Source organism: Pollachius pollachius (assembly GCF_949987615.1).
Source record: "Pollachius pollachius genome assembly, chromosome: 5".
NCBI lineage: Eukaryota > Metazoa > Chordata > Actinopteri > Gadiformes > Gadidae > Pollachius > Pollachius pollachius.
In genome coordinates, this window is record NC_136938.1 from 25,152,270 (window position 1) to 25,164,536 (window position 12,267).

The 12,267-nt window shown below is 45.9% G+C and overlaps 1 protein-coding gene across 2 annotated transcripts in view; it reads left to right on the forward strand.

Moving 5' to 3' along the window:
• Positions 1-7,387: 7,387 nt before the first annotated feature.
• Positions 7,388-12,267, forward strand: part of LOC307075879 (multiple C2 and transmembrane domain-containing protein 2-like) — a 27,024-nt gene continuing 22,144 nt past the window's right edge. Inside the window, exon 1 of one of the 2 annotated variants that reach the window (XM_079736608.1) lies at positions 7,388-7,642. The gene's annotated coding sequence lies outside the window, so the exon portion shown is untranslated. The remainder of the gene's footprint in view (positions 7,643-12,267) is intronic. The other variant, XM_079736607.1, reaches the window with a different exon arrangement.

A 12,267-nucleotide genomic window follows, 5' to 3' on the forward strand; every position in this document is an offset into this window, starting at 1 on the left:
CTGAGTAAGAAGGAGCATCGTCGCTGTCAGCCTCCTGATCACCTGACCCCCAAACCGACCAATCACGACGGGCTGCCAGCGCGCCAGGTCAACACCACGCTAACCACACATCACCACATGGTAAAGCTAAAGTAATCTACATTTAAAATGTATTTATTTATTTATTAAAATGAATGCCATGGATTATTATTGTTAGGATTTGATTGTGAGGATGTGGTGATCATTATGCCATTATAATTATATCTAACATTATTATCATTATGGGCCTTTTTATCTCGGTTCTTAATCTTAGCCTGGTGGGGGAACTGAAGGTATAATTCTGCGTGAATTAACAGTGTTTTTACCTAGAAACGTCGGAGAGGAGAGGAGAGGCTGTGATCTCATGTTCCTCGGTGCTCCCGGGATGCTCTAATGACGTCACTCTGAGAGAAAAGCCCTGGTTAAAGATTCAGTCAATCAGACGTCTCTGTTCTTTAGGCACACGGGAACCAGGGGCGTGTGGTCCTTCCAGCCCACCCCACAGCCCTCCTGCCCCCCAGCCCTGCCTGGGGGGCAGGGCGGTGCAGGGGGGAGGGATGGAGAGAGACCCCCTCTGGTCCGGCTGACCTCAGGCTGAAGCCCTACTCCTCAGGGCCGGGTCCGAACCACCTGCTGCCCCCCAGGCCCCCAGGTAGAGAGAGAGAGAGAGAGAGAGAGAGAGAGAGAGAGAGAGAGAGAGAGAGAGAGAGAGAGAGAGAGAGAGAGAGAGACAGAGAGAGAGAGAGAGAGAGATAGAGGGAGGGAGAGAGGGAGGGAGGGAGAGAGAGAGAGAGAGAGAGAGAGAGAGAGTGAGAGAGAGAGAGAGAGAGAGAGAGAGAGAGAGAGAGAGAGGGAGGGAGGGAGAGAGAGAGAGGGAGGGAGGGAGGGAGAGAGAGAGAGAGAGAGAGGGGGGGGCAACAGAGAGAGAGACAGAGAGAGGGAGAGAGAGAGACAGAGAGAGAGAGAGAGAGAGAGAGACAGAGAGAGAGAGAGAGAGAGAGAGAGAGAGACAGAGAGAGGGAGAGAGAGAGAGAGAGTGTGTGTGTGAGCATGTATGGCACTTTAAAAGAATAGTTTAAGTATATAAAAGTATTATATAGTACAATATTATAATACTATGATATAAATATAATATACCAATATAATAATATAAAATAACTATCCCAATTTCTTAATACATGATATAAAACAATATAATAATATGAAATATATAACGTTTAATAATATACTATAAATAAAACAATATGATAATATATCATATGTATTACAACATCATAATATATAACACATGTAACAATATTTTGGCACTGTTTCCACTGTGGTGATGTGTTTTGTTGGTGCTGTCGTCAGACTTCACCCTGAGCAGAGCGGACCCCCCCCTCGCCGGTCTGTTACCGTGGCAACTCCATCGACTGACCAGGGCGGCAGTGCTCTACGCGCAGACGTAAGCACCGCCTATGTGTTCCCGTGACGGACAGCTCTTCTACCCTATAGGAGTGAAGCATGTCACGGCAATGCCTTGATGAGACGCTGCATCGAGGACGGATGAGACTTTTGAATGCAGAAAAAGCCCAGTTTCACCGAGTCTTTTAACAAAGTCTCACCTCCTACCAGAGGCTATTGTCCCATAATCAAAAGAGGGGTACGTTTACCCTAAGGACAGAGTATCCTGCGGTCTCGTCAAGCAGAAGTATGCCTAAGGCGGTCGTTGGACTGGTTCACGCCAGGCCAAAGGTTGTCCATCGCATTGGTCGTGACTAGGATCTCGGAGAGGTTATTGACCAATCACAGCCATCGTCGGGTGCTGTGGCAGCAGCCTGCGTGGCCTGTAATTGGCTGCTTAGCTTCACCAGCTCTAACAAGACCAATGAGAAGCCATGCCAGGATAAACATCAGGGCTTTACTGAGCAGAAAAGATGCACAAAAAGATTCGCCCACATCACGTTACACGTGTCACCCCTCTCTTTCTGTCTGCAGGTCAAAAGGCTCCTCCCTCCACAGTCGTCCAATCGAAGCCCGGCCCTACCCCCTGCTGTTCCCTCGCAGCAGCCAATCAGAGTGCAGGGTTCCAGCCAAGGGGGCCGGGGCTTGCTGCAGCGACCGACAGGCAAACCGGACAGACACCTGCATTCCTCTGGGGGGCGTCGCCAGCCACCAGGGGACGGGCCCAGAAGGTGGGGCCAGCCAATCGGTGAAGCGTAAGTGTGCAGACAGCTGGGTGACATAGGGGTCAGAGGTTAAGCGCGATGAGTGTTGATGTCACCTAATACTGTTGTGATAGTGTTTATTAAGTAGCATTACCGAAACTTTGAATGCATGCAAATGAGCTGTAAGTTACATTTAAGAGCTGTTCATTTATTGTAATGTGTTAGAAATGACTCAGCCATCCATTAACTATTAGTGAAATTCTTTCTGAGAATATTTCTTCTTGAGTTGACCACTGTCCACTGACTCTGTAGGGGACCATTTAGAGTCAAAACCATACCCAGCCCACTTCTAACCAATCAGGACATCTTTACCCTGATTGGCTTGGGGAATCCATCCTTGTTAATCACAGAAGTGTGAGATGCATAACTTCCCTTCAGCATCTTTAATTGTTTTCGGTAACCGTAACGTCTTTGGACTGAGATAAAGATGCTGTTTTAATTGATCGTTTTTCCCATGTGATTGTAGAATGTTGCTGCATTTTAGGGTCTCTCTGTGTTCACATCTCTTAGTCTAGAAACATGCTAATGTCTCTCATACTGATGCGAGGTGTTATTTCCAACATTTCACCATTTGTTATGCCTCAACAAGGATGAACCAACAAACTGCCCATGGGTTAGCTAGGGCTAAAGGGGTGCAGTAGTGTTGGGTTTGTTGACTTATGCCATTTTCATCTCAGGTATATCCTTACCTCGCTGTCCCGTTCACCATCCCTGAGTATATTGCAGCGTACAAACATGTCATCGAAGGTGACCAGCCCCCTAGATCTGTAGCCGCACAGGTTCCCTATTACACCGCCCAATGGATGCAGGTCCCCCATTAAAGATCAAATTGAGCTATGTTCCTAAGGGTGCAATTTGTTTGACCAATGAACGAAGTGTGTGTTCATATTCAGCCTTTGTGGGCCAGCGACAGGTTTCCATATCAGAAAATAATCTGTTTGTAAATGTCCCCTTACCCCCATTAGCCCGCGTGCCTGGTGCTTCAGCTGGCCAAACGGTAACCATCGATGCCTTGCCTGTGGTCAATGGGACCGTGTTTGTGTATGGACAGGACGCTTATTCAAATCGGCCTCCTAATGGGAGTGGTTCATGTTATGTCGTTTATGTAGTGCCTGCTTTGGAGGTTGTGTCAGAGGAACATTTGAAGGGTAATGCTACCATTAGATCTAAGTGTGATTTACTCAATCAGAACTTTCAAGTTGCTACTCCAACTCAGAGAGTCTTTTCTGCTATCATTCCACACCATGTGCACTATGTGAGTCACAGTTGCTCTTGAGGCGATTAGAGATTTAGTCCATATTACTGACGCTGTAGCGAACGCTTCTGGCCATGGCCCGACTGACTTTAATCATGAATTGTACAGGCTAAGGACAATGATTTCCCAATATCAGTATCTATTGGACTTCCTTGCTGTGCATCTTGGAGGGTACTGTCTCTTTATCCAGCGCCATTTACACCGGAGATGTTGCACATGCATCCCCGATGCATCTACGAATGTGTCTAATTATGTACATGACATCTATGATAATGTAGCTAGGCTGAAGTCGGAGACCGCTGGTGGTTCCTTGGAAGAATGGCTAAGTGGGTTGGGTGGGTCTATGTTTTCTCAGATAGTTCAAATCGCACTGCCATTTGTCCTTCCCATTATTATGCTTTATGTGGTCGTCAAGTTAGCTCTCTGTGTGTTGTGTGTTTCACCAAATGACCGCACCCCCAACCAACCCCCACCCCTGGGACTGCCCAGATCTTGTTGGCCCCCCTTAGGGTGGCTGTGATAGAGAGCCCACCCCGTCGCAAGGTCTGGTGCCCAAAACTTTGCAAAGTTTCTAAAGCTAAGCCTTCCTCTGGGCCCTTTAATGTTGTTTAGACTAACGGAACCACTTTGCTGCTGGGAACGGTGGGAGCTATTAAAGAAAGGTGGAGCTTCACTGCTGGGCAGAGGGAGGTGTCTGGACAGTCAATTTCCTTTATTTTTTCTATTTTTTATCTGTTTTGGTTTAATCATAGTGAGTAACCTAGTGAGTTTGTTATCTTTTTTAAGTAGCCTACACCTGTTTTACTTGTGTATGATGAGTATACCTTTCTGTTTATGATTGCCTTTTATGCTTTCTTTTGTTGATTTAGTTAATTGTTTACCAGTAAATACACTGAATTCTCATTTTTAAGGGTTTAAACTACATTTTTTCGCCATTTGTTATGTCTCAACAAGGATGATTGTTATTCACGTTTTCTCTATTATAATACTCGCCCCAACCCTTTGGTTCGGTGAGAAGAGGGATCGACAGCCAAGGAGCACGTCGGGAGACTGCTCCTCAACCGCCTACATACACTATAGATTATTCAACCTGAGTCTGTAACTCGCTGTATTACATCCTGGAATAAACCATCTATTCAACCCTCTTATCCAACCTGTCAAGTTGCTTTGATTTCCATTTCAAGAATTACTACTACGACGAAAAATACACAACACAGAGTCTATACGAACAGTTTAGAAATAAGCTGAAATTGATCATGATTGAACGTGCATTCAAGACTTGACTTGACTCCACCTGACTTGACCTGGGCTGTTAACAGGTGTGCTGACTGCTAACTGATGATAATACCTGAAGTCTGAAGGGAATCTCCCTCAGCGCAGATTCCTGCGCACTGGTAGTATTTACACGCTCTATTGAGATTGTGTGACCATCCCTCCAAGGAACGATAAGGAATGCAGTGAGTGTGTTTAAGGAATGCAGTGAGTGAGGAATGCAGTGACACTGATTCATGCATTTGTTTCATCAAGACTGGATTATTGCAATGCACTGTTCTCGGGACTACCAAAATCTACCACAAAAAGTCTACAGCTCGTACAGAATGCTGCAGCTAGACTGCTGACCAGAACGAGAAGGTTTGATCATATCACACCTATTCTCACCTCTCTGCACTGGCTACCAATAACTTCCAGATAAGGTGCTACTGCTAACCTATAAAGCCATGCATGGATCTTCTCCATCCTACCTGAAGGACCTGATCATTCCTTATAGTCCTTCTCGGTCCCTCCGGTCTTCGGGGGCTGGCCTTCTTTCACTGCCGAAGGTTAAAAAGAAATCGGCTGGACAGAGAGCGTTTGCCTATCGAGCCCCCATCCTATGGAATAGGCTGCCACAAGTGATCAGGGAAGCTGACTCTGTGGAGCTATTCAAAGGAAAGCTCAAAACGCACCTCTACGATCTTGCATTTGGAACATAGGATTGTGAAAACGACAGATGCGAAGTGAAGACCGCTCTGTTTGTTTGTGTTTTGTTAATGCAGTATACATTCCCACTATGTACTGTTCCGTTCTAATTCACTATTCTGTCTGTTCTAGCATGTTGCGGTGACTGGACTGGATGCCTGGACTCTCCTCATGGTCAACCGGCCAGCACCACATCACCATTTTAACATGATGTGCATGTATTTACCTGTATGTCAATTATGGCACCCATTGCACTCCTGACCATCCCTGGAAGAAGGGATCCCCCACTATGCGTTTCTTCTCAAGATTTCTTCCTTGCTAATTTCAAGGGAGTTTTTTCTTGCCCTTGTGGGGGCTTGGGTAAAGGGGGGTGTCATAAATATTTGACCTGTTAAGCCCTTTGAGACTGTAATGGTGATTAAGGGCTATACAAATAAAATTGAATTTAATTGAATTGTTCATCTGCTATGTCTTATTGGGCCTATTTGTTAACACTGGATACCCAGGGTTAGGGTTATCAGACTTAAATCATTGATTTTTTTTTTAATAATGACACCATTTTGTATCCAACTTTTTATTGAATCTGAAGAATTGTGTAATCAATGTTGTTGTTTTTGTTCAGTGTTAATATAGTAAGTTATTGTTTTACAACCACTTATCTACATCAGGGTTGTGCCTATCAATGTTGATGCATGCGTTGATATGGATGTGGCAAATAATACTACTTTGGTGGTGAAAACTGAAAAATGAATAAAGTCCGATTCTGAGTGTATGTGATCATCACTTGAGTGTTTGTTTTGGCAACGGCCCTGATTGCAAGGCCACGAGGACTGCGTGTGACCGTGTTGTTACAGGTGTCAGTCACTGGGGGGCAGCCGGCAGCAGCTCTGAGGGACGCGTAATACCAAGTCAAAATGTTTGGAATGATATTCTTACCTGCGCCTTCCTAGTGTCCCCTTAAACATCCCTGATCATATCAAACAATGCGCGTCCCTTTGCCTTGAATACTTGAAACAAGGAAGGACCGGGTAAATTATAAGTTGTATAAGTTGGCCTTTGATTTATCCATCAAGGAAATAACTTCCTCTTGATGGCGGTAGGTAGTTGACAGGCATACTGGTTATATTATAGAAATCGAAAAGGTCGTCAAAAATCTACAGGCCTTTACTTTATAATGAACCCTGGTCAGTGTGTGCGTGTGTGCATTATACTAACTACCAAGGGCGTAGGAACCGGGGGGGGCGGAGGGAACGTGTCCCCTCCAATATTGGAGACAGGCGCATTTGTCCCACCTAAAAATAATACCGGGGGGAGAAAAATATTTTATTTTATTTTGAAAGCGCAACACAGCGTCTTGTCACCGCTTCTTATTCTAAAAAACTGGATGATTGAGCGTGCAATTAAAGAATTGATTTTATATTCATCAGTTCATTACTGCCATTCAAAATGTGTTTTCCTTTACATTTCCAAAATATATTTGTGAATTTTTTCAGACATATTTCTGTACAAACCATTAACGGATCTGTCAGATTTCCGATATGTGTCCCCCCCAATGTTAAACTCATTCCTACGCCCCCGCTAACTACCATATTATCATTATGCTATTGACTGAATATAACTACCTCATCATGCAATACGCCCCTTCCGCAGGTAAAGGTGTGTGCTCTGTAACTCAACGCCTGGCTGATATGTAATGTTATACGTCTGAATGCAAAATAAACAAAGCCGATCAAAACTCGGTGTGCATGTGTGCGCGCGTGCATGTGTGTCCGTGTGTGTGTGTGTGTGTGTGTCCGTTGTGTGTGTGTGTGTGTGTGTGTGTGTGTGTGTGTGTGTGTGTGTGTGTGTGTGTGTGTGTGTGTGTGTGTATGTGTGTGTGTCTGTGTGTCTGTGTGCCCCGTCCCACCTAACCACTATTCAGGAGAATATGGGCGGCGGCTAGAGCGTAAAGTATGCTGATGAACGACCCACATTATCTCTTTATCTGCCGGCTAACTATTTTGAGGCTGTCGTTTAATTCGCCGACCGACTCTGTCTTGTGATCCGGGCTGAAGGAAGCCCCCCACCCCACCACGACCACCACCGCCGCCTACACACAGCGTGCGTTCCACAGAGTGATCGTGCTGTCTTCACTTGTGTCACACTCAGAGGGGAACCGATCGAACCGTACGCAGTGGAGAATGCTGGAGCCTCAGTCGCCAAGGTAAGATGCGGATCTCTTTACTCAATCATCGGTTCACTGACGAAGGTTTGATGGGGTGGGGGGTCCCGGCTCCGGATGGGACTTCAGGTGAGCTCCAGTCGGTCTTTTGGAGTCCATCCACCAGCACTGTATGTGGGGCTCGCTACCTCAACCCGAGTAAAAGTTGCTCGTTTCTGATCTCCTGACGCGTTATCTTTAACTTTGGGTTCTGAATCAGATGAAGACTTGAGCATCGAAATAAGTCAGACTAAAGACACTCGACTGTGGTGAAGGAAGCTTGGTTGGTCGGTTGGTGTGTTGTGGTATATCCCAAGCACTTTGCAACGAGGACTTACGCTTTATTTATGCATATTTATATTGCATGGATTATATGTAAGCGCAGCCTGGTTGCGCTTGTCATTGAAAGTGTGTACCCTGCACTGATAATGACAGCCTATGAAGCCTGCATGGTGGCAGATGTACAGGTGTGAGGCCTTTGTAGGAGGACGTGTTGCGGGTGTGCAGTACCCGGGGCTGCAGCCCTCCTCCCCGTCAGCCCGGAAGCGTTCTTGCTTCTGTCTGACGGGTAGTGAGTGACCGCCTGGGCGTAGAGCTGAGACATGAGCTCAAGACCCAGCGACCCAATGATCACACGTGTCACATCCGGCCACAGTGTGTGTAATACACTGGAGAGTAAGATACAACTCAGTTTATAATATTTCATATGCATTAAATATATACTATACTGTATATAAATATGCAGTTTGTATTGTATGTCTGCCGGGTCCCCTTGCTGAACAATTAGATTTCCTTCTGTTATCAAAACTTTTATTTTATATGTAATATCAGTTAAAGAAAAGATCAACATGTCAAAGTTGTATTACTGTGTATTACTATGTTTTGATGAATCCAATACTTGAAATATCAGTTAAAGTGTTTCAAAACTAAAAGCCAAAGCTGTAACATCCCCTTATATATGTACTAAATTACTTAAATCATCAATACTCAATCAATACTTTATTGCTCGGCTCATGATGGTAAATTATTATAGAAGTTATCTCTGCTAATGTGCTGTTGAGCAAGCTGCACAATGGCATCATCATGCTGGACAGGAACTCCTGTTTGTGTGCGTGTGTGTGTGTGTGTGTGTGTGTGTGTGTGTGTGTGTGTGTGTGTGTGTGTGTGTGTGTGTGTGTGTGTGTGTGTGCAATCGGGAGTATGTGATATGTGTGTGTGTGTGAATGAGCGATTATGTGTGATATTTTTTGTGTGTGTCTGATACGTGTGCGTGTACAAGGGCACATGTGTGCGTGCACATGTGGGTGTGTGTGGGTGTGCTTTTGTGCAAGTGTACATGTGTGTGTGTGTGTGTGTGTGCGGGTGCACGTTTGTGTGTGTGTGTGTGTGTGTGTGTGTGTGTGTGTGTGTGTGTGTGTGAGTGTGCGAGTGCACGTGTGTGTGTGTGTGTGTGTGTGTGTGTGTGTGTGTGTGTGTAATGTTGGGAGTGTTGTAAGTGCTGTTAGCATTCTTGGGCTTCCTGTTTGCAGACCAGAATGTTTTCTCTCGGTTTAAAGAGTCAAACTGTGGTTTAGCTCACAGGTTGAAAGACTCAGAAAGGAACCCAGCAGTTTCCACCGCTGATCAGAACAGTCACAGCGGCCGAGCCACAACTGCCTCCTCCTCCTCCAATCTCTCGTGTGTCCCTTTGTCCCCTCTGTCCCTCTCCTCTGCTGTGTTCCTGCTTTCATGTTTAATCCGTAGAAATGTGCCAGACTCTGAGCAACATGACGGCACACATGGCACAGTGGCCAGCAGCAGCCCCACCCTAACCCCACCCCTGACCCTACCAGTAACAGCACAGCTACACCATCAGTAACAGCACCAGTAACCCCTACCAGTAACACACTCAGTTACACCACCACGGGCACCGCCAGTTACACCACAAGTTACACCAGCTATACCATCAGTAAAAACACCAGTAACACCACCGACGGCTCTACAGCACCATGATTGCATAACCAAAAGGACCACCTATGCTATAAAACATGCTCACACCATAGATATACACATATACGAGTATCCACATCGTGTTACTTGATACCTCATACAGAAATCAGATCAAGGTCGAGGTTAGGTCACATGTCATCTTATAAAAGCCTATTTCTCTCTCTTTCTCTCTCTCTGTTCCCTCTCTCTCTCTTTCTCTCTCTCTCTCTCTCTGATGACCTACCATCTATCTCTTTGTTTAATGGGTTTTATCTCCCTCTGTGACGTTAGCTTTCATTTTCTGTCTTCCTTGTTTAATCTCTCTACAGCTCCCTCTCACTCCCAGTTTCACTCTCTCATTTTCACTGTCTCTCTCTCTCATGTTTTATCCCTCCCCTCCCCCCTCTCTGTACCTCCCCTCTCTATCCCCCCCCCCCCTCTCTATCCCTCTCCCCCCATCCCTGGCCTCCACGTTTCAGGATGCAGCCGGATGGTTGCGTGACAGGAGGATTACCTCTGTGTTGGCTGATGTCTGATGTGTTACGGGAGTCTGTCTGGGAAGGTACCAGTGATACATTGAACTCTGCCGCTCGCGCTTCACAGAAACACGCGTCTGTGTAACGTGGCGAACAGTCATACAGTCTCGCCCCCGCAACGCAAGACCCGTGCCTACTCAGTCACAGATGACGTGCACGTTCATGTTATTCCGTCACATCATTCAACTTCATGATTGTACGCCCTGGGGGGACGAGGGGAAGGGAGAGCAAGGTGGAGGGTGTAGACTGAAAGAGACCCCCCACTGAATCGGACGACCAAGCCGTTGTGACCAGAAGGCAGTTTAAGTCAATTAGGCCAATATATTGTTCTATCTAATATCTAATACGATGTACGGTCTTTATGCTAAAGTGAGTTAAAGCTGTAGTCTGATTAATTCATGTTATTGCACTGTTGTGTAATAGCATATCTTTTCAGCTTTGGCAATATTAAAGAGTGTGTCTTTTCATGCCAATAAAGCCCTTTGTTAACATCATAAATTGGCATCTCAAAAAATGGATTGAGAGAGAGAAAAAGGGAGGGACAGAGTGAGACAGCAATGGAGAAAGTGGGAGAGACAGAGAGAGAGAGAGAGAGAGAGAGAGAGAGAGAGAGAGAGAGAGAGAGAGAGAGACAGAGAGGGAGAGAGAGACAGACAGAAAGAGAGACAGAAAGAGACAGCAATGGGCAAACGGAGAGATGCAGAGAGGGTGCGAGAGAAGCAGAGAGATAAAGAGAGAGTTAGATGAATTGATAGATACATTAACAGAAATGAGGAAGAAATGGGGAGATCAGAGTTAATGATTGGCGAGGAATGTTTCCCCGTAGCTTCGTGGGGGTTGTCCCTTGTTGACTTTGATTTATGTCTGTCTGTCCGTCCGTCTGTCTGTCTGTAGAACTGCTGGCCTGTCTGTCTGTTTGACAGTTGTCCCCCAAACAGGTTAATGAGTCATTTTACGCCTGTTGCCACGGGAACCATGTCAACAGCCCCATTCTCTTCGGGAGTCAGAACCCGACGGTCTCGGCTCGTTAGCTCCTCCGGGGTGATTCAGTCGGCGGTGACATCATGTCACTACACGCTCGCTAGCGTTTCTGTACAAACAAGCTGCAGACATTTCCTTTGGTCCAAACATGTTTCTGCTGCTTTTTCTCCCCAAGTCATTTTCAGTATTATTCCTAATGCCGAGGCTTCTGAATGCAATCCCATTTAGTCTTGTAGCAGCAGTCTTTTACCCAAAGGGCTTTACAAGTGAGGTAAGGACAATCCCAGCGTAATATCAACGTTCACATGACTCCAGTGGAAGGCTGCTATAGGAAGAGGTATACAGGTATCCTCATCACAACAATATATTGTTTTGCGATGGTATGCGATGGTTGGATAGTTTCGCGGATCATGTGTAAGGTGTGTTCTCAATTCAACAATCGCTAAATCAACACACAAGGCAACAAAGGGTCACAGGTCGATGTGAGATTAAAATCGAGCATAAAAAAGTACAAGACAACTTCAGTATCACGACACCGCCTGATGTCTAACTAGTGAGCTACTCTGGGAATGGAACTCGCATCCCCCCCCCCCGACGCTACCATGTTAGTAATAGGCCTCACACTGCATCCCGTAGTAACACACGCTGAGCTTATGGTACGGGTGGAGAAATCACCTTCCATCCGTCCCTCCGGTGGGGGGAGTGTGGGTCTAAGGTGTGTCCGTATTAGCAGAAGGAGTCCCAGAAGCTGGTAGGTGGATAGCCACCTGTACTCCATAGTTAACACAAACCTGCCTTATGCAAACCTGATGTCACCTGCTACCCAACATACACTCCTCGCATCGCCCCCACCAGCACCACCACCACCACCACCACCACAACACGGTTTGAACATGTTCACCGATTTTTTTAGAAATCGATTGTAAATATGAGAGGGTGCGCTTGATTGAACCGAGGTTGTGCCAACCGGAAGAACAGGCCGAATGGAATGAAAAGTCATTTGTTGTTTTTAAGTATTCACGCTGCTGAAAAGACAAAGTATATTTTACTTGATTACTTGTGAGATTAACATGTGGTTTAATCTTGTTTGGGCGTTTCCAACTAAAATATCCACCCAACTCACGTAAAGTCACCTGTCTGTGG